This window comes from Photinus pyralis, unplaced genomic scaffold, assembly GCF_008802855.1.
Source record: "Photinus pyralis isolate 1611_PpyrPB1 unplaced genomic scaffold, Ppyr1.3 Ppyr1.4_LG8, whole genome shotgun sequence".
NCBI classification, from domain to species: domain Eukaryota; kingdom Metazoa; phylum Arthropoda; class Insecta; order Coleoptera; family Lampyridae; genus Photinus; species Photinus pyralis.
The window spans coordinates 4,775,981-4,803,083 of NW_022170819.1; the positions used below are offsets into that span (position 1 = coordinate 4,775,981).

At 36.6% G+C, this 27,103-nt stretch overlaps 1 protein-coding gene across 4 annotated transcripts in view; it reads right to left on the reverse strand.

The window, feature by feature from the left end:
- LOC116177803 (Ig-like and fibronectin type-III domain-containing protein 1) overlaps window positions 1-27,103 on the reverse strand; it is a 219,350-nt gene that overhangs the window by 157,729 nt on the left and 34,518 nt on the right. For all 4 annotated transcript variants that reach the window (XM_031496909.1, XM_031496908.1, XM_031496907.1 and 1 more), the window contains exon 2: window positions 25,620-25,662. The gene's annotated coding sequence lies outside the window, so the exon portion shown is untranslated. The remainder of the gene's footprint in view (window positions 1-25,619; window positions 25,663-27,103) is intronic.

Consider the following 27,103-nt stretch of genomic DNA (forward strand, 5'->3'; position numbering starts at 1 on the left):
CACGGTCTTAAAGGCACTTCGAATCGAAATTGAATTTTTCTGTTTAATTAAATGTCCGCCTGGTTTTTGTCGACGTTTTGCATTATGCGATTCTTTGTTGACACCAACGCAACCGTTCTAGAGATTTCAATTTTTGATGCGTCCAAAAGCTCTTGTCATTTAGAAGACGGAGGTAAATTAATATTTAAGAATTTCGGACACGTTAAGCCATCATTAGCAGGTTTTTGTTATCGGGTTGATAAGAGACCTTTATGCAAACCTGAGAAATTCCAATTAACAATAGGTGTTAATTGAACTACCGATTTTAGAAATTTTACTCCGTCTAATTAAGTAAGTGAAATTAACAGTACATTCCACTTAGTCGCACGAGCAAAATACGCCGACATTCAGTCCAATTCTGTAACTAACAAGTTTGCAATATTGCTAACTATAGCAAGGTTGCTCACACAAAATTCTAGCAATATTATGAGCAATAATAACAAATTTGTCATTCTCTAACTACCAACTTGAGCAATATTGCTAATATTCCTACACTTCGTCAAATTGCTACGAACTAGTCAGAACTTAGTGACAGAGTGTTGTCACTGGGCCTAAAATTAGACGCATTAGGCCTACTGAACTCTGACCACCTAAATTCACAACTGTCTAAACTTTTTAATTGTAAGGTTAGGTTATTTTTGATTTAAGTTTAACCGATTAGGCGCGTTGTGCTTTAAAAGTGACGTGCGACTTGTAATTTGTATTTGCTCGCCATGGAAAATACAGATACCAAACAGCGTGGCGCTAGAACAGCATAGGAGCAACATTCCATAATTGTGGACAATTTAGAAAACAAGTAAAAAAGTTTTCGCCCTAAGGCGATTAACTAGCGCATTTTCCAATGCCCAATGCGATTATCTTTCCTAGAAGGATCTGTTATTAAAATTTCTCTATAAATAAGAAATAAGAAATTTGGCAGTTGCGCAGTTTGCGCATGCGCACGTCTGATGTTTACAATATGCGATATGCTTATCTTTATTAGAGACAGCTATGTTTAAAATTTCAACAAAATTTCTCTCTAAAAAGGGAAGTTGACATTGCGCCGTTTAATCGTCAAGATTTTGCTTGCCTCAGATGCCAGAGTTATACGCTACCCAATGCAAAAAGAACGAACTAAATATCTTGAACTGTAGGAGTAGTTAAGGCCTCGCACAGACGGACAGAGAAAGTGTCTGCAATAGCGCACCCAACTTCTTTGGAAAAATGCCATGTTAGTTCATGAAAGAGCTGCTCCAAACGATATTAAAAACTAGATGAATTATGGGAAGAATCACAGCGTTTAAAAATTCGTATTTAAACCATCCACCTGCCATATATGAACGGGTGAAATACACTTGCTAAGACTTAACAACAGCACTTTACCTATTGCTGGGGTCAAGCAATTGAATTGTTAAAATAATATTGCGCAGTTTGTCAGTACAGAATACCACTTTTAACAAATATTGCTTATCTAGCAATTACCTTCACTATTAGCAAGTTGCTAAGGTTATTTTAAGTTACAGAATTGGACTGATTATCGACTTCAGACCGTTGATTAGTCGCCTCTTACGACATGCAGTGTCTCTGCAGTAGGGTTATTCTTTCCCGACCCTACACGGGTAAATACCAAGCGAACATCAACGTACTGAATAAGGCAAAATAGATTAAGAAAAAAAGCAAACGACTCCTCTTAAGGACTTTTAAAAGTATTTGAGAGCATTTAAGGGTTGCCAGAGCATCCAAAAAGTCTTCAATAATGTAGAGTGAACTTTTGAAAGTATCAAACAGTTTCCTGAGAGCAGATATTTTCCCTAAAGAGCCCTTAAGAGTTTTTCGCCGCCTTTAAGGACCTTAATATGCCTTAAAAGACTTGTCTAGAGCCTATGAAAACCATTTAAGAGCTTCCAAGAGACGCAATCTTCAAGAGCTTCCAACACGCTCAATGACCTTCCAAAATCGTTCCAAAAACTGTTACCATTTACTTCCTTCGCCATCTGTTACGATCAATACCAGCAAATTACACGTCACTAGAATCAGATAACTTAAAAAATGCAACCGTCTCTCTTATGTAATGATTTCGGGTTCGCCATCAAAATAGGGCGAAACATACCTCTATTTAGTGCAACACAGCCCTCAATCCATTAGCTCGGTTTCAATTTACCTAATTTAATGCAAACACTTGCATATTCAGTGCACCGTATTGTTTAACAACAAGCCGTACTTAATTTGAGCCTAATTTTTAAGAAAAAATAATTCAAAACAAGGTTAATAATACCCTGGGTGACCGCTAAGGTGTAAAAATTCAATCAACAAATTTTTCAGAATTTTTCATAAACGTATATTCTAATTGGCCTATGAAACATACAAATTCGTGCGAGTGCCCCATAATCGCCTTTCGTTATTTATTTTTTGTATTTTAACAGGAGACGTGGACGCTCGCAAAGTTTTACAAACTTGGTAAACTTGGCAGGAAATTAAAGTACCCTCGAACGTTAAGCGAGCAGCTTTCGAGCAAGCAAAGTAGGCGAATATCCATATTTGTTATATTTCTGGCATTAATGCATGATGGTGGTGTTGGTGTTGTTACATGAAGTTTGCTTTATTTATGGGAAGGTTGGAAATCGTGTAGGAGGGTGTTACGTACACGTCGGGGGGTTTGAGTTATTACACGAACGTACGGTTGCGACCTTACAAGATTTGCCTTTATTGTTTTATGAATAGCTACACGAGAGAGATCCACTCGAGATGCATTCATGTAGCTAGTTTACGTCGAGATGCATTGTACTCCGCTATATATATAATCCGCCACGTATTAACTTGCATTTGAAACTGTGAGGAGCTTGAGACGTCTCCTGCAAAGATTCCCGGTTGGAATCCCCAAATTATGTGTTAAGTGAGCGCGTCTCCCAATTCAGTTGTTTACAAACATCCGCAATCCTTTTCAGCTCGTTGCTATCTTTCTTTATCACATATCAACTTGGATTCCCCTTTCTTAGTAAAACTGATTAGGCTTCCTGGACCATAAAGCATCAAGATCGCGGTCTGCAGCTACAAATCTAATACATCAGAGCCTTATACTCTGTTTGCAGACCTTCCTATGCTCGCACAGTTTCAGAAAAACAAAGAATAACTTCAATCGCTCTAGAAAGGGCCTAAGATATCATGGAAAAAGAATTGAGGGTTCGTTGGAAACGCTAGTGAAAGGCTTCGCAAGCATGTAACGGTAGTTTTAGATTTAATTTTTTGAGTGTTCTCGAAATTTCGCCGTAAATGTGAGATATTTTAAGTTTAAGAGTAGATCATAAGCTTTAAATATTATTGGCCTTTGCAGGGTTAATTTTGCTGCTTATTATTTGGGAATCTCTGATTTTCAACGAAGACCATTTTACGACGGAGAGTTTATTTATGCCACAGTTTCGGTCGGTGAATTTGCCTTTTTAGTTTACCTTTATACGTTCGCAATTTCAAAATTGCTCTTTACGGCGAAGTTAATATGAATTGTACTGATAACTGTTGAGTATGCGTACGCGCTGCACTCGAAAGAAACGTTTTTCTTGGAATTTTAAAACACGAAAACTGCGCTCCGTATTTTACTTCCGGCTATAATTTGGAACACGAGTTTAAATTAGGACCTACTACAATTCAGACCCACAGGCGCTTTATATGTTTCCTGCAATTCACAAAAATTGGCACGACTGATTCTCGAGTCATGCGATTGCACTTGGGCGATCGTAAAAATTGAATGCAGAACTCGCACGCTATTCCGATTTTTTCTGTATAATTTTTTATATGCAATTGCCCAAGTAAAAAACCTAAACGGAACCAAAGTAAATATCGCGACCAAGCTCGCTGCGATCCAATAATCGGCCCGTATTTCATTCCGAAAGATTCTACGCCACCTCGCAGGCAGTTGCGGCAACAGCACCCGTTTGTCTAAATACTGAGTATTTGCCTGGCCAGCGAAAATAATACTAAGCCTTTATTATAATTAGGTTTCTTTAACTACGAGTGTACAGGGAGATTCACGTAGCCAGTTGGTTAGAACATTTTAAACTTGCAGTTGAAATAGAAACTTGAAATTTGGTTCAAAGCCATAATCGGCCGTTTTGAATTGAAATAATCGTATATTGTTTACCAAGGACGAGAAGTGAGTTTTCGCTGACCAGTTGGAAATTTTACGTACGAGGCGCCTTTAAGCGCCGAGTACGGACATTCCGACGTGTCAGCGGATCTCACTCGTCCGTGGTAAACACTAAATTTTTTTTAATTAGTATGCTGGAAATTCTTGTATATAAACACAGGCATAGAAATCAAAAGCGGCAGAGAAGTGGTAAGGAGGCAGAGAAGTAAAATTTCTCTGCCTGTTTTCCGCCTCTCTACCCCTAGCAACGAAACTATACTTCGCTGTTTGAATATGATCAGCGAAATGTCACATTTGACGTATGTATAAAAAAATAGTTTCAAGATGTCGCTTCCGTAAATAGAAACATACAGTTTTCTATTTTATTTATAAATGCGCCATTTTCTTCGGAATTAATTTAACATTTAAAATTAGAAGTCTATTAAAAAAAATTCAAATCTCTTAAAGCTTAAACCATTCAAGATACGGGAGTGCTCTTTTTATAATCGAATCCTTAAATGTTTAAGGAATTCTTTGAGCTGAAACTGAAAGTGTAACAATTGTTGCAGTACCGTTTTTATAAACAAATTCTGAGAACAATGGCAAAGAAAAGAACTTTGGGTTATAGCTCATAAACCATTGAGTCGTTTTTTGGAATCACACGGTTATAACGTAATTATTTGATATAGGCCACAGAGGACAGTTTTCTTGAGGCGAAAGTTGTACCACCGTTTCCTAATGTTCCTACAGAAAAGGTTTGCTCTATAGGAACATCCTGTACAGGGACTATTTGAGTCAAGTCGGTGAAGCTCCTTTGGCAGAAATGTGTGGGCAAACCGTCATTGGGTATTATGAGATTGCTATTGTTTATTATTTTTCCTACTGTTTTACCTTTCTTGTCCTGTCCTTTGGCAGAAATGTGTGGGCAAACCGTCATTGGGTATTATGAGATTGCTATTGTTTATTATTTTTCCTACTGTTTTACCTTTCTTGTCAGTATTTTGAGATCCCCCAGTGATTAGGAATTGAATTGGAGAGATATACAGGGTGCCCATTATGTATTAAATATAGTATATATCTCGGTAAATATCGACTGTATATAAAATTTTTCTATATGAAACATTTATTTCTCATAATAAGGCAGCATTCCATTGTTTTTATTTCAGAAAACAAATGAGTAACGAAAAACAATTGAATTTATTTAAATAGCAATGCACAGTTTCATTAGGCTCATTTGATAGATTTTTTTCTTTTTTCAATGACGTAACACGTTAGCATCCGTGTAGATGAAATTAATTTTTATTTCAAGCTTTTTGTGCCTTGCAGTTAATGGTGAACATTTTAAACAATCATTGCGATGAAAACCATTTTACTGCTAATTTCGTTTTGTCTTCAAGGTTTAATAAGAAACCTACACGTTCATTTGTTTTATTTTGATGTAGCATATCTGGCTTAATGTCATTAATCTAATTATAATACATTTTTTTGAAAAATTTTCTTGAGTAAGGGTACAGAAAAAAAATCTCTATCAAATGAGCCTAATGGAAAGGTGCACTGCATTTAAAAAAAATCAATTGTTTTTTGAAATAATAAAAAACAATTGAATGCTGCCGTATTATGGGAAATAAAATGTTAAACAACTTTCATATAAATAGAAAAATTTGGTATACATTCGATATTTACCAAGATATATACTGTATTCCATACATAATGGACACCCTGTATATGTTGCATATTGTGATTTTTGTGGCGTTATTGTTTTTACTGCTATGACTTACAGGTTAGTGTTAAGTGGTATTTCATATGAGTTATACTTTAGCTCCGCATAAAATATGCTATTTTCTCTTCAAACACGAGAATAATCCACGTTTAAGAGCTCAAAACCTTCCCCATAAAATTCAAATTATTCAAAACATTTGATGTTGAAAAATAAGGCTAAGGCGACATGTTTCTGCTACCAAGCCATCATCAGGCCCTACTACGGCGTCTTGTTAGCCGAAACATGTCGGCTTAGCCTTATTTTTCGACACAAATTTTATGGGGAAGGTTTGAGTGGATTATCATTGCACCCCATTTCGTGTTATAGAAAGAGAAAATGGATACCCAACGAAACATGAGAATAACGGCAAGATAATGGTTTTTAAATCGGGAGAAAACAGAGAGACATTTTAGACTTCTTTGCATTGGCATTGGCAGCGTATAAAAAAAGTACTCGTTGCCAATGGCAGCGTCAGTCTGTTGTTTAATCCTTACCGGAGCTTTCTAGATTTTTAGAGCTTTTGACGTCTTCCTAGAAGGTCGCAAATGAACAAAAACCAGATACCTCTATGCAAAAGGGCTATGTCCTAATAAGTATGTACCTACAATCCAAAATCTCGAAAGTATCTCATTGAAATCTTAAACATAAAGACAAATATTAATAAAATCGTTTGATGTTAAGATCCTTCACTTTGTTTGTGTAACTAATTGGCGAAAGAAGCTTCGATTTTCGATTTGGATGTTTGAAATAGAACAGAATCTGTCTTGCATAAGGTACATTACCAATCGATTCCCATTATAATATGTTGGGCGCGTTATACATACTAAATCATGATGAAAAACGAATAAGAAGGGTGCCACCCCAACTTCCATCTACATTATGAGCTTTTTTTACTACCCTCTTTAAGAGTACATACTTTATACTAAAAAATGGAAAACTGTAATTACGCCAAACATTTAATCGGAAAATCCATAAATGAATACAAAAAAACCAATCTCTACGAAAGTTTAATTTAACTCTTGGGGGAAACATGAAAATTTTATACGGACATTTCATCTTGTATAGTGGATGATATACGACGATCTCTTTATTAAAATATAAAACGTCTAAAAAGCCCTAAAAATGTGGTAACGTCCACACATACATCTCCCTTTTCTTTATAAAAGTGTAACACCTTCCCCGATTAAAAAAAAAAAGCTCCGCGGCGCTTCACAAATTCCGAAAGAATCCAGACAATAATAAATTTGGTTTTAATTCCCATTCCCAAATCGCGAATAAGCCTATAAATTTTCTCAACCCCAAATTGCCGCGCGCTTTTCTTAATTTAACGAGGGTCTTAAGCCACTAACGGAGATGTAAACAAACCCTAATTCGGTACAATTCGTTATTAATTATTTGCGGCCCCCGCCCCAATTGAATTCCTCTATTACCGTAAATGTATGTGGGTTAATTCCGAGCGTCTTTTTCTCTACGAATAATTTTCAACTTCGAATCACATTCCGATCTACCCTCGCGGCCTAAAATGCAAATTCCCCATTAAGATTCCCTTTTCGTAACAATCGCTGAAATTTTAACAAAAGGAAAATATTAAAAATACAGAAAGTAATGCATCTCGGAAGCGCTCCCTTTGTTTCCATATTACAATCCAATAAAAGATCCAAATCTAATCTTTTCCCTGCAACTTTGTAATCTGAGTGTTGTAGTTAACCGCCACTTTAGGGAAAGTTATTCTTTTTCTTTCCCCGAGCTTTATCTGTTTCCGGTTGCAATATTACATCTCTTATGCATTATGCATATATTCCGTTGAGATCTCGCTCTTCTTTTTTTTTAATAAATTTCGGTCTTCCTCGCGAATGTCGAATTTACAAGAAAAACCAGTTCGATATTTTGTGAATTAGTAAAATTTATGCAAATATTTGGATAGTTAAAACGGTATATAAAGGTCGGCGATCTTGTGCAGGAATTTGCGAGGTGAATAATGTGAAAACAATCGCTTGTTGGATGTTTACGAAAACTGACCAATTAGGATCGTCTAAAAAACTATTCAGTGCGCGGGTTGGTTAACAGTTAAAACCAAGATTTAATTGAAAAAAGTTTTAAAAATAAAGACCCAGATTGACAATATTTATGTATGAAAAATTCTTGACCTGATACATTGCCTTCGCACTTCAATAAAACTGTTCCGGCAGAATTGAAAATTTGAATGTAGGCCTTTTTACAACCTAAAGTCTCCACGGAAAAATATTTTCCAGGGGGTGGGTTGCTGGCGAAAGGAGGAGACGGGAGAATTTTAAATGCATGCTATTGACTGATGTCAGCAAAACAAAATGTACAATTCATTCTTTCGATTTTTCGGATTGTTCAATACTTCGAATTCTTTTTTTTTTCTCTGGGCACTTCGGACTTTTCCAATTTTTCCGATACTGCCCTTCTAACTGTAGATCTTTCAAACGTTATTAGATGCTTCGTTACAGGCCTTTGAATTTTCTTTAGAAATTGGTCTCTAGACCATTACTTTTGATTGAGAAGTCTAATCGAAAAAGTACGAATTGTTTTGGATTCTACGCACCAAAATTAATAAGAAACAGTGTTTTCCCGAGAAATTTTGGTGCAGTTGATTTTTGGAAAAAAGGAAGGTTATACACTGCCTTTTTTTGAGCCCCGAAAAAAAAATTATCTCAGATCGACCCGGAAAAAAATTTTCTTATAGAATGTGGCCTGTAGAATCCATAATTTCAAACAGTTCCAAGATTGGGCTACTAGTTCAAAAGGTACAGCCCTTTGAATTTTCTTTCGAAATTGGTTTCTAGTCTATAACTTTTGATTGAGAAGTCTGATCGAAAAAGTACGAATTGTTTTCGATTCTACGCACCAAAATTAATAAGAAAAAGTGTTTTCCCGAGAAATTTTGGTGGAGTCGATTTTTGGTAAAAAAGGAAGGTTATACACTGCCTTTTTTTGTGCTCCGAAAAAAAATTGTCTCAGATCGACCCGGAAAAAAAATTTTCTTATAGAATGAGGCCTGTAGAATCCATAATTTCAAACAGTTCCAAGATTGGGCTACTAGATCAAAAGTTACAGCCCTTTGAATTTTCTTTCGAAATTGGTTTCTAGTCCATAACTTTTCATAACTATTCAAATACCTTGTGAAGTATTCGAATACTTTACGAAGTATCCAAATACTTTGCGAAGTATTCGAATACTAAATATTAGTGAAAGTAATTGAGTTACAAATTCAAATACTGCTTCCATAAAAGTATTTAATTACAAAGTATTTGAATACTTTAAGGGATTTGAATACTAAAAAGTATTTACAAAATCGAATACTGCCCATCTCTGGTTAAAGGTCCTTTTACCTTCAAACTTTTAGGATTCTTCATATAATTCTTTTGTGATTTATTTAATGGGATTTGAAAGATGCATGAGAGGAAAGTCAAAGAAAATTTAAACATGGGTAGAAAAATGAGTTTCAGAGGTACCTTGATAAAACCTTGAAAGGAAATGGGAACTTGAGGAACCTGAAGCGGGATGTTGTGGAGAATTTGAGAACCTGAGAACTTAACACGCGAGGAAATTGAGCAAAGCTTGAGAGGACGGAAATGTAAGAGGAGAACATAAGAACTTGAGAATAACTGGAAAAGAGTTTCATAGGAACGAAACTTGGAAGGGGTTTGGGAGGAACTTAAGAAGAGAAGGAGATACGCATGAGGGGAACGTTAATGCAATGGAGACTGGAGAAGGCAGATAATAATAGAAATACGAACAGGCAGATTCGTAATACAAAAAATTTCAGGAAGATTGCACCTTTCAGTAAAGAACATTATACATATGTATACAGGATGTTCCTTAAAGACATGCTAATATTAAAGGGGTGATTCTTGTACCCATTTTAAGAAATAAACTTCCTATGAACGTATGTCCTAAAGTTTTAATTTTTGAGATACAAGGTGGTAAAGTTTTAAAAAAATTAGTTTTTTAATAATAACAGAGATATTATTGTAGACATTTTTATCAAATTTGTCTTCTATGCATCAAGATGTATTTTTTGATGTGCAAAAGTTTTTATTTTCTCTACCAGTGGCATCCGTACGGTTTTTGCATTGAATATTTTTGGAGAAAAAGTATTACACCACTGCTTTCTCTTAAAATAAAAAGAATTTTTTAAATCCTCATTCATTTTTGTGCAAATTTGATACTTTGGTTTTTCTTTATCCGATGCATGGTTTTCGCTTAAAAAAATAAAAATCGTTTTACTTCAAGATCAATTTCCTAAAATTAAACGTTTAGGACATAAGAAAATTTTTTTCCGGGCTCAAAAAAAGGCAGTGATTAACCTTCCCTTTTTACCAAAAATCGACTGCACCAAAATTTCTAGGGAAAACCCTTTTTCTTATTAATTTTGGTGCGTAGAATCCAAAACAATTCGTACTTTTTCGATCGGACTTCTCAATCCAAAGTTATGGACTAGAAACCAATTTCGAAAGAAAATTCAAAGGGCTGTAACTTTTGAACTAGTAGCCCAATCTTGGAACTGTTTAAAATTATGGATTCTACAGGCCACATTCTATAAGAAGATTTTTTTCCGGGTCGATCTGAGACAATTTTTTTTCGGGGCTCAAAAAAAGGCAGTGTATAACCTTCCTTTTTTACCAAAAATCGACTGCACCAACATTTCTCGGGAAAACACTTTTTCACACAAGATATTGACAATCCAGCCACAAAATTTCTTTTTATAAAATGGCTGTTTTGAAGTTTAATTAAGAATATCATTTACACCTCTCGTTTTCTTTTATAGAATTACAGAACAACAAAATAGTGCTAACAATTTTCGACTTTGAAAAAATCGATAAACTTTGAAAAGCATTATCTCGTAAACTATTACGTCTATAGAAACGGTTGTAGCCTCAAATTGTAAGCAATTTAGTCTACTTTCAAAGCGTATTCATTAGTTATTTTCGACAAACTGGTCCTTCAAGGTTAAAATCGTCAAAATCTGAAAAGAAAACGAAAATTCCTCGGTTTTTAGTATATTTGACTATGTTGCGTTCGCCGCTCGAGGTCGAAAACTTGAATTATACATTGGGTTAACAACATAAGCAATCCCACAAAAAATCAGAACCACCGGATTTGACGCATGGTCTGATGTATATAGTTACTGGACTAATACGTTCATAGGGACCTTTTTCCTTAAAATGGGTCCAAGAATCACCTTCTTATATAGTCTTTAAGGACCACCCTGTATACAAGTGGGATATGTACACTTAAAAAAAACATGTCAATGCATGGAATAGCTGGGCCATAAGCAACCAGCTCTAATCGTAAAAAAAGTTTTCCTTAAAGTCTGCGCAAAAGTCACGTAAGTTATTCGAAATGTTTTTTGTAATGACGTCACTGACCTTTGCCGAACGCGTATTTAAACAAAAACACCAATAAACCACAATAGTACATTAAAACCTCGAACGCGGTAAGCGAATTTTTATTAAGCAAAATTTAATTAACGCACGTGTTCTTAACGCTGCAGGTGTTCCGTTATTTCCGGCGTAAGTTGGCACGCGGAAATCGTTCCTTTGAAGCTGTCGTTATTAAGTCCGATTGTGATTGGCGGTGTATTTGAAAATCCTGAAGAAGGAGTTTATGGTGAAATTAGTGTTTCCTTAAAACGAGTTCGCGGCCAGCTGTTAGTTTTCGCGATGGTTGAAAAGCGTGTACATTTTTTGTAAGCAGCCTAACGCGTCCGTCTACGGATACAGTTTTCTCGAGTTGAAAAAAGGAAGCAGAGTAAAACGGTGAAACTTGTTAAAAATTTCTACCGTCCGAACAGTCACTGAAAATTGGTTAATCAAACTAATCAAACCAGTTTTCTTTGTCATATAATTCTGTGTTACGAAGCAAAGTGAAGTTCAGAAGCTGTCAGCGTGTTTGTGTCGCTTTCAAGGCCAAAATGTGCTAAAATGCTTAAATCTCAACATTTTCCTGCCCAAAGAAACTAGCCAATCGGAATTGTACTCCCAGCAGTCTCGTGCCTTTTAAATGCAAGCGAACACTTTATAATTAGCAGATACTAATGTAGATCAACGACTATTAAAACACTTCAGAAATCCAGTCAACAGAATGCTTCAATTAAAAATTGTATTCAATAATTGATTTTCAGTAACATTGAAGTTGGTAATTGGAAAATGCACATCCTCGCACTATTTCATTTCCGTGTTAATTTCCGCGCACTAACGAACTAATTGGCAGCCAGTTTCCACCGGAAACGAAATCATTTGAAAATACCTGGACGTTCGGACACTTATTCTAACCAAATAAGAAACGAAGCAGATTGCATTTCGAATAAAAGTCCAGTTACCGAATCTTTTTTAACGTTTTATTACGGGTAAATTATGAGATACAATGCCCATTTTTCGTACAGTGAATTGTGATTGTGTACTGAAATATACACGGCCTGCACAAAGGGAGATACGTGCCGCGTTTTATTCATGTGATATACACCGTACACGGCTTTTTGTCGAAGTGAGTAGTAAATTTGAAAAATTGATATTATCGCCTATGTTTTTGTCATTCCATTTCAGAGCCGGATCGATACCTGAGAATTGGGGGACAAGCGATGAAATATTCGGCTTCTGTTCATCATTATATGTTTCTTTTCCATTCGCCGCACATTTTTCCCATATACCTATTATTGTTTAATAAGTGGAAGATGTGGCTACATCTCTGATTGAAAGATTATTAATGAAAACATTCAAGCACTTCACCAATTCACTCAGAGTAGAAGGTAAAAGTAAAATGACATTACTCGGAAATTAAAGTACTCGGCACCGAAGGGGCCTCGTACTTCAATATTTCTTCGCTAAACTATGAATTAAAGACTAATCTGTACCCCAAATTAGATTTTCGTTGTTTAAACAATTTATAATTATTTAAACAATTTTTAAATTAACAGTATACGCAAGAAGATTCGAACCCTTAGAAAAATTCTCCGCAACCTTCCATTTTCTCTTTGTAGGTACCTTCCTTCGACACCCCATCTTCGAGATATTCACACTAAATACCCTCCTCCGACACTCGAATCGATGTTACAACTGACTCGAAATACAATTCGATTTGCTTATACAGGGTGGTCACTTGCGTAACGCATCATAAAAATTTATAACATGCGATTATTGGCTCCCCAAATTATCTTAGAGCAAAAATGTATTAAGGTTTTTTGTAGAAATTTCTTTCTACTAATTGCGAGAATTGTCCTTTTTTTAGAATAAAATTGTTTAAATAATGTATAAATTGTTTAAACAATGAAAATCTAACTTGGGTACAAATTAGTCTTTAATTATTAAAATTTCAATCGGCAAAAGTGGGGGTGCTAACTTGAAACTTGAACTTAAAAATCGGTTTTCCAGCAGCGAACTAAGCGGGTAGGTACATAGTGTAATTTTGTGGGTACAAATTAGTCTTTAATTAGTCCTAAATTATAGGCATATTTTTACTTGACTGGGGCAAAGTGGGGGTGCCAACTTTATCGACCTACTTGTCTAAGTGCTATGAGAAACAAACTTCATCGACTTTCCCCTATACTATCAACTTATTAAGCAAAATTGTATAATCGAGCCAAATCGCGTTTTTGCTGGATCGGATTATAATGTAATTTTAAATTTTGGTTGGACAAGTTTGATTCGGTATGAAGGACCAATCTAATCACATTTGTTACCACTAAATTTTTTACGTGTACTTCCAAGTTCCAAGTTTCATTTTATAATTGAGCCAGCCGCATTGACAATCGTTCCATTTGAAGACGAACTGAATAGCTACCTAATAAAGCCATTCAGGGCCGAGCGGTTTTACGATACAGTAACCGTCGTCAATCCCCAAAAAGAGCAAAATCGTCAGGGGACAACATTGTGCCCTCTTTATTGCATTGATGCTGTACAGAATTGATTAAATGCGACATTGAGGAGCAATGCTGAAGGTTCATTCAATCGGATACAACAATACGAAATTAAATTGTAAATGGCCACTCGCCGGGAAGATTGGCCCGGAACGTCAATATTTCGCCCAAAAAAGAAAGCGGCCGTACGTGTTGAAATTCAGATTAGTTTTCAAGGAAGCCTTTGTCAAGACTAATTCGATAATTGTATATTTAAACACTCATGAATATACAATGGCTAAAACACTTGCGGTGAGAGTTTAATGTGTTAAAATCCGTAAGAGGCGCAAGGTTAGAATGAGTACGACAATAATTGTATTCGTAAATAATACACTCGTGTCGTCAAACGCATTCTTTTTACTGTCAAGGACTGAGATGTATAATTACGTTACATAATTAAAAGGTGCGGATAATGTACTGCATTTTTGCTAGTGATCATCAGCAGAAGACGCGATCACTCATCGTTATATAAGCCCATGGCCTTACGAACAATAATACCATTTTGCACTATTTATCGTCTGTCACTGAGATAATAACAAACGTTTTCGCTATATGCAAATATGATGGAAGAATTGAGGTAAAGGTCGATCGTTCGGAATGCGCTGATTGAAACCTTTACGAACCCCATCATTCCGAAACCTTTCAGAAACAATAATAACAATCCTTTATGGCGATGTGTATTACACGTGTAATAACCATAAAAAACTATTGCATTTGCAATTGAATGACGGGCGAACTTTGAAAAAGGTCGAACCGCGTGAATGTGAAGGTTAGTGGACCACCAACGCAATACGCACGCCGTATTTGGTGCTCCCAATTCTTCGTGTAGGCATTTCTGAGATCCTTCTTTCTCGAAAATTAGTTTAATCGTTAAGGCTTGTAGGCTCATCAAAACTAATAGTTTTGAAGAACCCCAGTGATCCCTTAAAGAAGTCACTTACAACTTTAATGGCCATTAAAAATCATCTAAAAGGCACTTGGAGATTATTATTATTATCTGCGATCTTTAGAAACTCTTAACAGCTCACGCAGACCATTTAGACGTGATCTTGAGGACTTTTGAAAACTCGTTTGGAAAACCAAGGGGCTCATAGCCTCTTCAAAACTGTAAATGGTTGTTTAACATTTTTAAAAGCCCTTGTGGACCTTTAAGGACTCATAAATGCACATTGAGAGTGGTAAAGGTCTTTAGAGCTTAAAGTTTCCACAAAAAAAGGAAGATATCAAAGGCCGCGTTTGAGGGCTGACCAAAACTGTTAAACAGTAATTTCTTAAACGTTCTTAAAAGGTATTAGAGAACTAATTAATTGAGGACTTTTTTTAGAGAATCTCTTTTGTAGGCATTAGAAACTGTTGGCTCTTTTTTTTATTGTACCTGCATTATAATCTGCTTTTGCTCGAACCAAAGAGATAACGATTAAGATTTATGTCTATTTTGAAGACTATAATAATTTTTGGGGTATTTTGTATATCTTTGTTAGACTTTCTAGAGTCTATAAGCCACCCTTTAAATTTACATAGATGTGTATCCCCTACCCGTTTTAAAAACTACAAATTGTTTAAGGACATATCGCCTCTATATAACAATCCCTTTATATTAAGGGCTAGTTTCCTTTCTTGTTTGATTTCGAGTACAAGGATCACAAGCCACCTTTTTAGTGCAGGAAAAAGTGTAGCTCCTTTTTGTTTCAAAAAATTTTTTAAAGAAGTCTTAGTGGCTGTATTTTATGAGGTACGTTAAATATTTTTGGATTTTGGGTACGGAGTTCACTAGCTACTCTTTTTGGGGGCACATAAAGGTATCTCACCATTTCTTATTAGAAATTACCGGTTTTTTAGGAGAAACTTGATTTTACACAAGAATCACTCTATTTTGAGGCATGTGTTGTGGTACTGAACCAAGTTTTAATTATGACGTTACAATGATAAAACTTGACCAAAGTTGCAAAGTAACTAGGCTATTATAATGGAGTAGGGACTTGACTTTGACATACCCCGTCTGACTTTCCGGTCGTTCGACATTCGTGTGTGGTACAGAAAATTGATTGCCCTTTTCAAATATCGTAAAAAACATAGGCATTGCATTTAAAAAACAAAAGTTGCATTGACTGCACTGTCGATCATAATGTCACATATTAAATATAATAAAAAAGATATAAAGGCGACCCTCTTATCGCACTGTATAATTAGGTATATAAAAAATATAGGTTGCGGTACATCAAGGTAACCAGGAAAACGAATGGAAAAAATTGACATTAAGATATACAGGATGTTGCATTAAAAAAATACCATATTTTAATTACGCCACTGGATTTTACGTAAACATATCTAAAAATTTTACCTTCTTTCTATGCTACATGGATATGAATATGATAACATCTCAAAAAGTCAAGTTGCTCGTTTTCACCCTGTACCTCAGAAACAAAAAAGTGGCACAGGGTCGCAAAAACCAATTTTTTAAGAAAAACTATTTACATAAGAATCCGTCTATTTTAGGGGTTGTACATTTTTTGGCACTATTTGGTTTTATGTCATATTTTTGCTTTCTTGTTTGATTTTGTTTACCGGACCATTAAGTTCACACAGAAATTGTTCTTTAAAGAAACTCGCTTGTACATAATGTAACGTAAACCTCATTTATTTATTTGCATTTAATTAGCAGGGAGTTTGTAACAGTCCGTAAATAGATCTACTTTTGAGTACAAGTGAAAATAATACCATCTGTCATAAATCAAACAGTCCGTAAATAGATTGATTTATGACAGATGGTATTATTTTCACTTGTACTCAAAAGTAGATTAACACACGAGTGCAAAATCACTACGCATAAATTCGGCGTCGATGTTGGAACCTCATTTAAACACGATTCAATTTGCTTATACAGAGCGTTTCAAAAAAAGGTCGGATATTTTATCCGCGTATAGTATTCGTAAAAAGAAAATTATATTGCGAACTTATGTTTATTAAGGATTTTTGACTTCTTATCATGAGTACTATACGTGGATAAAATATCCGATTTTTCTCCCTGTATAGCAAACAATAATTCTTTCTTGAACAGTCTAGTAGGCGTACCACAGTTTTCGAAAAGAATGCGTCACCCCCGCTTTTTATTTTTATTTATTTATTTTGCCTTTATTTTTGGGTGGGCGGGGTTTCAGCCAAGGCTTCTCTACCAACCCAACCCACTATACATTTACAAATATCGATGTCCGAACCCGGATTCGAACCAGGGACCGTTAGCACCACAGTCCAGCTTCAACTGAACTGCGCCACACGGACCGGCTTTCATTCTTTATCGGCGGTGATGGCGCCCCGATGTCGCTCTGGAATATTCCTTGCAATAACAATCCCTATATTTTAATTGCCGTAATTGTGTTGTACAACACATAAGTTTTTTTTCCTTTTTTGACTTTATTTATTCCTGTGTCCACAAGTCCACCCTTTAAATTCGTATAAAAGTATACCCCTTAACACAGGTTCATAAATTACAAATTTTTTAAAGAAAATCTCTCTTTCTGATTATTTTGAGGACTGTAATTTTTGTGATACTACAAACGCTCGTATAAATACTAAAGCCCGAACACTTAAAGGCAAACTTTTCGACTAAAACAATCTAGTAAACTTCCTTAGGTTCTTGGGCACCACTTTGCGGCCGTTGAATCCCCTTAAAAATTTGTAAGGATTCTGCTCTTAAAGACTTTTAATGGCTCTTGAAGACTGAAAGCCTAGAAATGGATCTAAAGCATTTAGAAGGCTATGGGTCTCCTTCGAAGCAATTTATAACGGCCTTTTAAAAAATTTTTAAAACCTTTGGAGAGTTATACAAGTTCCCTATGGTGCTTAAAGATTAATTAACACCTGAAATAATTCTTGGGAACTAGTAAACAAATCTGACATGAAAACATTATTCGGGTCGCACAAAGCATTCGAAGATACGCACAATTAATTGATTGACAATGACAAAAATTTATTCCGAAACACATGAAACGATTAGAAGGAAATTCCTGGAAGAAGGAAAAGTTTACAACTCTCCTTTGGACATAATACCCCGCACTCAGCCGGTCGATAATTAAAAATAAAAAAAACGGACGGTAGAAACTTTTAAGATTAACTAAGCAGAAAACTGCTCCGCTTTGTTTACTCACAATCGAACTAACTTTTTCTGAATACGGACAAACTTTGCACACACTTTTACTACTTCACTTGACGAAATCAATAAACAAATAGGGTGAACTGCTCTAGAAGTTTGCCTAAACAAAAATACACGCTCTTTTTACCTTCGTAAAAACAAACAGCTAGCAGCAGTCTCAGTTTTACGTTGATTGCAGTAGGGAACACTTCCACTATAAAATAATCTCCTACCTCATTCATTTTCAAAAATACCACCAATCATAATTAGACTTTATAACGCCAAGTTCCAAGGAAGCGTCCCCACTTACGCCGAAAATAATGTTCAATTCTTCGAAACAGAGACAAGAACACGCGCGTGAATTAAATTTCGTCCGATAAAAACTCAACCGACTCAACCAAACTCAAACGACCAGATGTCCCTACCTTTTTAACACGTAATTTCACGTTTTACAATTAAATGCACAAATCTAAAAAAAATTTACAAAAACAAAATTTAAACAAGAATTACGCAATTACAAAACTTCCAAAGCTTACTAGATATTCTTGGCTCTTAATTTCAAGACATTTTTATAAACACGTACTCTGTGAGGCTCGTGGAACACTTGTTAACTCTTTAAAGCTCTTGAAGAACATTTAATGGGCCCCAAATGTTTATAAATATGTTTTAGAACACCAGAGGCTCTTAGGCTCTTACCTAATGTAAGATTCTTAAATGCTCTTAAACCTTCTTAAGCAGTAGAATTAGCTTACGTCGAGTGAAAGACAGACAAAGTGGCGTTAAGTCTGACGTTTCGATACATCACAGGGTTGCATATAATGGTTTGGGTCTGGGATATTAGGAGAAAAGGTCGCACTTTTAATCAAAGCCATGAAAATTGGTACTTTGACCGTTCCTGTTAAAGTTCCGAGACGTTGCGCCACACTCATTTGTCAATGGAACGGGGGGGGGGGGGGGGGCATAATTATCTACAAAGGCAAGTACAATCTGAGCATTTTAAATGCGGTTTTCTTACCCCGTAGGGTGCTGGTAAACAGCTACCTCATTTACGGTTTATATGACTATTTCCATGTGCAAAACAGGCAAATCATGTTTCACTGCTAAATACAGATAAAATGGGCGGGGGGGGGGGGGGGGTTAACCCCGGGAATTATTAACCTCTGACTCAACTCCCAACCCCGATACTCGCACAAAATCCAGTTTCCCGATTATTACCGACTTCATAGTCGTTGATCTGATGCTAACCGTGCAACCGATTCTATATTTTTTGGTGGGGAGGAAAGAGGGGGGCAGCTAATTATTTAGGGTTTGTTGTGTAAACGCAGAGGACATCCTTCTTTATCCACATTTCATCAGCTCTATGCACGCTTCTCTAGAGTACGAAAATCCCTTTGTACTGGAATAAACTTTTAAACTATTGGTCTGTTATACACAGATTTGGGTAACCCCCCCCCCCCCTCCCACCCAAGGTATAAAATTGGTTGCACAGTTAGCAACAAGCCAGGAACTGGATTTTGTGTATGTATCGAGGATGGGAGTGGAGTCAAGGGTTAATAACTCCCTCCATTTTATCCCTATTTAGCAGTTAACAATAATTTATCCGTTTTGTGCATAGCGAGAGGCTAGATAATGATGCCAGTCATATAAACCGTAAATGACGTATCTGCTCAGCAGCATCCAAAGGGGCAGGCAATCCGCACTGAAATGGCTCAGTTTATACCCTTGAGTGCCATAAAAACTTTATGTGAAGTAATTACGTACCTTTGTGGATAATTATGCAAGTTTAAAGCTAAAACACTGAAAAAAATCAAACAAATATAGAATTCGGTTAATTGGCGCCACAAACTTTTAGAGGAAGGGTCAAAGAACAGTATATGTGCCCATTTTCATAGCTTTCTTCAAAAGTACGAAATTTATCTCATTTTAGGGCCTAAGCATCCAAACTATAAGGGAAACACTATGAAGTTTTTGAAAGATTTTTTAATTGTAAGATTTTAAGTTGTCCAGACGTCTCAAAAACTTTTTGTCCCAAAAATTTTTACATTTTTGACTTCAAAATCAAAATCTCATTTTTTAGTTTACGCTGCTCCTTATTGCTCCAACCACTGTCTATGTCCGTTTATCTGCGCTACTCCTTTATCTTTTTTGAGCCGTTGCGCATTTGGTAGACTTAATCTGGCATCTGATCTAAGAAGAATCTTGCTGATTGCTACCTACCGAAACTATGGTAAAAGGGAAGACAAAATTGTTATATATAGATCAATTTCGGTGGGAAAACGGCCAAGGGCTTTTTTTACCTGGCTGTCCCAGAAGTGAAGTTTATTTGTGAAAGCACAACCACTGTTCCCTATGGAGCTAGAATACCATAGAATACTTAAGAAAGTGCCACACGCGAAAATGTAAAACGCTTCCATAAAACAAGTTTCGTGGTATTTAAGTCCGCACTGGCTGCAGAATCGTTGATCATTTCTGTTAAAGTTCCACTCGTTACAACCCCCTTTCGTTATTTCTAAAACCGCACGCGCCTCTTTACAATTATTGCCCGGGACTTACCAAGTTTTGCCTAATTAGCTACCTGCATTAGTATTTCGAGTACTTTAAAGTTTACTACCAACTTAAAAGTGAACGTTACAATACGGCTCCATAGGTATACATAATGAAATAACGTTAACAAAGTGCCGGGTATTAAATCAAACGGGCGTCCCTTTAATTAACGCGCGCCATATATACGAAAAGCGCCGCGGGAAGTTCCCCACTTGTAGAAATTACATAATAGACTTGGTATAGCCGGGGTTCTTTGCGAAACTTTTCCGAACTAAACGCGTTTGGTGAAGTTTCAAATGGCGGGGTATGTGTGCTTTATTTCGTGGAAAAAGTCGTGCGAAAAAGTATCGCTTTTGCTTTTCGGCGGGGCGATACTCCCCCCGGCGACATGTTATGAAATATGCCATCCACCTACGCGCGAATTATCCCTCTCCGCTGGAATTTAGACAACCATTTCTTACGAAACATTATTAAGAGACGTTGTTTATGGTGCAGACAGGGATTATAAAGTATCCGCGAACGTTAAGATAACATTTACAAGCCCTTTAATATGTTGTCGCGAGCTTTTAAGGGCCGTGACAGATGCGAGCGCCTTCTGAAAGAAAGCACAATTGGTGCTGTGGTAGGAAGCTCACAAGTAATCCTGCGGGGATTTCTTATATATATTGCTTTATATATATTAGAGTTTCGTGTAATTTTATGTTTCGAGCAACATTTTCGATATTTTCCTGAAATAAAATTGATTACCTTTACGTTCGCGGATGTAGTGTATACACTAGCATGAAATAAGGGTAAAATTCGAAAGATGTAATGGTTAAGTAATCCGTGAAATTGAAAATATCAAAACTAGGTTCGCCGTCTTTCGACGTAGACAGGGTATTTATTTTCTTTTTTTTTAGAGACGTAGGGCGGGAATTGTTCGGGCGTGAAGACCTGGACACGTAAATATCGAATGTTAGGCTCGCGTTCTGCGTTTAATAAGTTGGGAAAAGACGAATATCGTTACGCATTGTGCATCGGTGCATAAATTTTCGTATATCACTAAAGCAACGATGTTCTCAATCATCGTGACACTTCCATCCTTAAGTTTTCACAAAGAAATGTTTTGTTTGTGTTTGTTTTACGCTTACCATAACTTGGTTTTACGTTACGAGAATTTGGAGGTTTAATTAAAACTGGAAACTTTTCAAATCCGTACTGAAAGGCACAGTCGAGCTTCTGCTAATAGATTTTTCATTTTTAGATCCTGGGAAAGCATCATCTCTACTGCTAGAATGTATTCATCGCAAGTGAATTTTTATCGTTTAATTAAGTAATTTTGTCTACAATCAATCAAATCGAGCGGACAGCCCGAGTAAATAATTGCGTAACTCTTTTCTAAACGTCGCAAACCAGCTAGCAGCGGCCTCGTTTTTTCGTTGTCTACCGTATTTAAGAGAACACCACCTCCACTCAAGAATAAACCGTTTCCTCCGGTATTTAGAAAAATGGGCCAATTACAAATTAGCTACAAAAAAACGTCCCAACTTCTTCTCTCGAGACGCGCACACGTGCATTATTTTATCTGGGTTAGATTTCTACAATTTATCACGAAAGTTCTCATTTTACAATTAAAAAACAAATTTAAATAACCAATACGCATTTACAGAAATTCTAAAACATATCGTAGGCCCATATCCCATTTTTTTTTAGTAATTTTGGGAGATTTGTTACTGAAGAGACGGAGAGGGGCGCAATGCTTTCGAGATGCGGACGGGGGAAGCCCCTAGCACACGTGGGGATCAATGAAGATACTAAGAAGAGGAAAGAAGTAAAAGAGAAAAGTGGTTTGTGGTGTTTAGGAGGAGCAAGAATGTCTTAAGGTCACTGGAACAAAGGAAAGCGGAGGAAAAAAGATAGAGGTGCAGTTTAAAAGCGGTGAAGAGAGTGAGCTGAGGGGAGAGGAAGAGGAAATCATGAAAAAAGTATTGGAGAAATGGATGGAGGAAATAAGGAGGGCAGCTAAGCAGACAAATGAGCAAATTGAATAAGTGAAAGAGAAGATGACGGAGGAAATGAAGATAACAATGGCATAAGGAAAAAGAAGAACTTTAAAAGGATAAAAAATCTCGAAGAATAAAATAGGCGAAAAAAAAGAGAAAAAATAGAGAACAACAACGATAAAGGGAGTTTTGAGATAAAAAAGGGTTAAGAGAAAGGGCGAATGGAGGAATGGGTAACAAAAACTACAAGTAGAGGCCAACATAAAGGAGGCGAAAACAATTGAAGTAGGGGAAAATAAAGTAATAATAGTCGCGGAACTAACCTGGGAAAAGAGTGGAAAGTCATGAGAGGAAAGTTAAAGGGAAGCAGGATATACATAGACAACGAACTGACTTATGAAGAAGGAGAGGCACAATTAGAGAGATAGCGGAAGGAGAAAGAGGCAGGGGCAGGAAAGTAAGATGGGTGATGGAAGATGTGTAATACAGTTGAAGTAACAAAAGAAAAGAATTAATGAGATCAGAGAGAAAGAGAACGGGAGAGAGAAAGGCGGTGATGTTTTAACAGTACAAGAGAACACAGGGGAAGGGAGGGGGGGGGGGGAGAACGAACAGCAGAAGAAATGAGCAAAGCGAAATGAAAATGAAGATGTTCTGGAATGTGGCGAGGATAACAAATACAGACGTACAATTCTGGGAGTATGTAAGAGGGCATAACGTAAAATGAAGAGCAAAAGGAGACATTTAACAGGAGTAAAAAATATAAAGGAACAAGGGAATGAAACAAAAGAAGAAGAAAAACGAGTGGAAGTGAAAGAGAAGAAAATGAGAGTGATAACTATATATAACAGATGAGGAATGAAATGAATTAGAAAATATGATTGACGAAAGTGAGGATGAGAAGCTAATAATGGCGAGAGATACAAATGCCAAAACAGGGAATAAAGGAAATTGGGTGGAGATAGAAGATCCAAGAAATATTGAATGCAACAAAGAGGTGGACTTGGTACTGAAATTAACAGAAAAGAAGAGTATATGAAACAAAAGCAAGGAGGGAGATAGGGATGGGCAATAGACACACATGGGAGGAAGAGGGAAGTCGGTAATTGATTACTAGTAGTAAACGGAAGCAATAGAAGATTTTAATGTAAGAACAAGGACAGAGTCGTATCACCAATCGATGGAAATAAAGCTAAAACGGAAGATAAAAAGAGCATACAGTTATGGACAAGAGACACGGTGGAGGATTATAAAAGGAGACTAGAAGAGCAAGTACATGAAATAGGAGAAAGGAGGAAAAATATGAAAGAGAGTATTAAAAGGCAATACCATGAAAACAGCTAAAGGAAGAGGAAGGGAGAGATAAACGAAAGGAGTCGTGGGACTGAGAGTGTACAGAAGAGGGGAACAGATACAGAACAAGAGAAAGAAAGGGAGAGAGTTGGAAAAGAAGGATATGAGGGAACAGAAAGAATATAAACAAGATCCGATAGATAAAAACAGAAAAGGAAGATGATAAACAGAGGAAAAGGGAAAAACACAGTTAGTGGTAGACCTATACAAATAAGAACACTGAAAGCAACACTTTATAAAGATTCAACATGGTGAGCAGGAGAAAAGTGTAGGGGATAGGGGATGAAGGCAGAGAGAAGGTGGATGGAGACGAGTTATCAAGAGGAGAAGCTAAGGAAATTAATAAAAAAAGATGCAGACTTACACAAGGGGGTGACAAGGTCTGCATGGAAAATTATAGGGGAATCGCGATATTGGCGACGGCGTATAGAGTCTACATAATAGTACTCAAGGCAATATCAGAAAGAGAAATGGAAGGGAAGAGGGTGTTGGGGGAAATACAAATGAGCTTAAGAAAAGGAAGGAGAACGATCGGCTGTATACATGTAAAGTTGTGGGAAAAGAATTGGACGTATGTACAGTCCGGATCTGGCACCAAGTGATTACCTGTTTCCAAAACTGAGCAACAAGCTTTTATGCAGAGGGTATAAAAAATGTTGTCGACCGTTACGAAAAGTGCCGTGATCTCAAACGGCACTATGTGCAAAAATAGTCTAGGATTATCTTGTGTAAATAAATTTCGTCTCCAGTCATTGTTGTTTCCTTTTACGGAACCACTCGTAAATCTGCATGCTTAAAATTATTTACAGTGGCGTGCGTCTATAGAACTACCGGGTCACTTCGATAATGTAAAGTACTATTTTTCGTGAGGTGTGAACTTTTTTAATATGGCAACATAAAAACATGATCAAACTGGTAAAAATATAAGTTTTTTTAGGCTGCTACATACAAAAAAGTACTCTTTAATGAAAACTAGTAGTTTAATGAACAAAATATGCCCCCATTGACCATGCAGAATTACACCACTGACCAAATATTTAAAGTAGGTACATATGTAGATTGGTAGCAAACTTTATATAATTGTAGGCAGCAGAAAAAGCTTTTTTAACAAAATTGTTTTGCAGAAATATTCAGTGTTCCAGATAAAATTTTCACCCTGTATAAAAATATTGTTACATGATTTCTGATCACACTCCTCCGAAACCGCTCGACCGATTTTTATGATTTTTTTATTATTTGGTAGGTATGAAAATAGGTGGAAGTATATTTCATACTACTAGGACAAAAGTAAATCCGCACAAAATTACACCCCACAGTGTATGGTTTAATGTACGGTCATTGACAAAAGTAATGATCGCCTAATTTACTCTGCAGCATAAGCCAACATCCCATCGGGCTCCGTCAGTTCTTTCAAGGAGGAGATGCCTTAATTTTTGGTTCGCATTTCCAAGTTGCACAAATAATTAAAATGTTGACTGCGTATGCTGCAGCATTTACCTATTCGGCGAGCATTACTTTTGTCCCTAACTGTACGTCATTCGACTCGTCCTGGGTCCTAAATTCCTGGGTACAGTATTGTAAATTTAATTGCTTATTTTTTTGCTATTTCATGTATTTTTGTCCCTCAATATGCTTAAGGTCTAATTTCAAATGCACCCTTTGCTATTAAAAAGCTTAATTGGAGGATTTTATTCAATTGACTTCAGTATAGCAGTTTTGAAATCATTTGCATTCAATTCAGACATTAATATCGAGATAGATTCGCCATAATTGCAAAAAAAAAGAAGACTTACCGCCCGCGCTGCAGTTGGAAAAGCTCGCCTCGCTCGGTCGAATCTGGAAAAAAAACGCGATATCTATAAATATAAATTGGAAAGATATAAACCAATTAAACCAGTATGCTTAATTGCGTTCGAATTCTAACGGTCGGATGAGAAACGGAATGTTTAATTGATTTCGCCTATTATTGGTAAAATAAATGTCTCCGCCGAACGAATTTATAACGCATTAAAAGTCTTGCATTTTCGGGGTACCTGCCCCCCCATTAATATAAGTGAGCTATTCGTATATCGCGCGAGCTTAAGGGAAGTTTAATTAATTAAAGACTGAAAACTGTGCGGAAATTCTTGAAGCGAAATTTACGATAATGTAAATTTACGTGTTGCTTCATATACGTGTAGTCTTTTTCGTAACCGCCACTTTGGGCGAAGTTTAATTTGAATACGTCGCCAAGGTGCGAAATTTGTCCCCCCTGTTATGCTGAGTAATAAACGTTCGGCTAAAGTAGAAATCTACTTATTGTCTTGCTTATTACAATTCTAGCTCAAGATGAAGCCGAGAATAGTTCACAATTTAGGGACAAAACGCATGTTTGCAAACCGTACAGTAATTCCGAAACGTTCTGTTAACCGAATTTGGATGGGTGACTTTTCATTAAGCCGGTAAGTAAGTAAACACGTCTGTGACAGCTACGGTAATTATGCTTAATGAGGGACTTTAATTAATTACACCTGAGCGAAGGCGGCGTTTCAGGATAATGATTGGGCGGCTAGTGGGTGATTAATCATTTGACAGCCAAAGCGTTGGATACATATTTAATTGTATGAACGCCTGTTCAGTAACCAAATGGGGCACAATGCTGAAATAGACCTTGTTTGGCCTTCCAATCAATCTACGACATGCACGCTACAAATATCGGAAAAGACCAGGATTGAGATTCCGGCTGGTCCTTCCACGAAGTATAGTAAAAAATATGGCGTATCAGGAATCAATCTCAAAATGGAAAATTGCACAAGAGAATCAATGGAACCTGTAGCAGCACTTATTCCCTGTATGTAAATCGCAAAGCAGTTAGCGACCTAGTAACCTCTCGTTTTCAGGTGCCAAAATTATTGTGACCGGTCAAGTTGTTCTGCAATTGTGGAAGTATACGTCGCTCCTCAACTGGCTGTTGCCGATTGTAGCTTAAAAGAGCAAGGTTTTTAGTCCAAAACTTCCTTTGAAAGGACTCGCATAAGAAGATATTGAAGGGCCGTCCCGTGTCCAGTTTATACGCGATGTTCTGTTGTTGCGTTTTGGAACAAGTAATCTTTACTTTTTATAAGTTTCAATATAAGGTTTTTGTGTCCAAAACTATGTTCCCATTAAGGCCCGGCCCCGATTTCTCACACTTTCCATATTCATTGCCTATATCTATACCGGAAGAAACCGTTCCCTCCTAATACAGAGTCTAGTGAACAATTATGCATGAGCCACTTTACTTCCGCCTATACAGGCT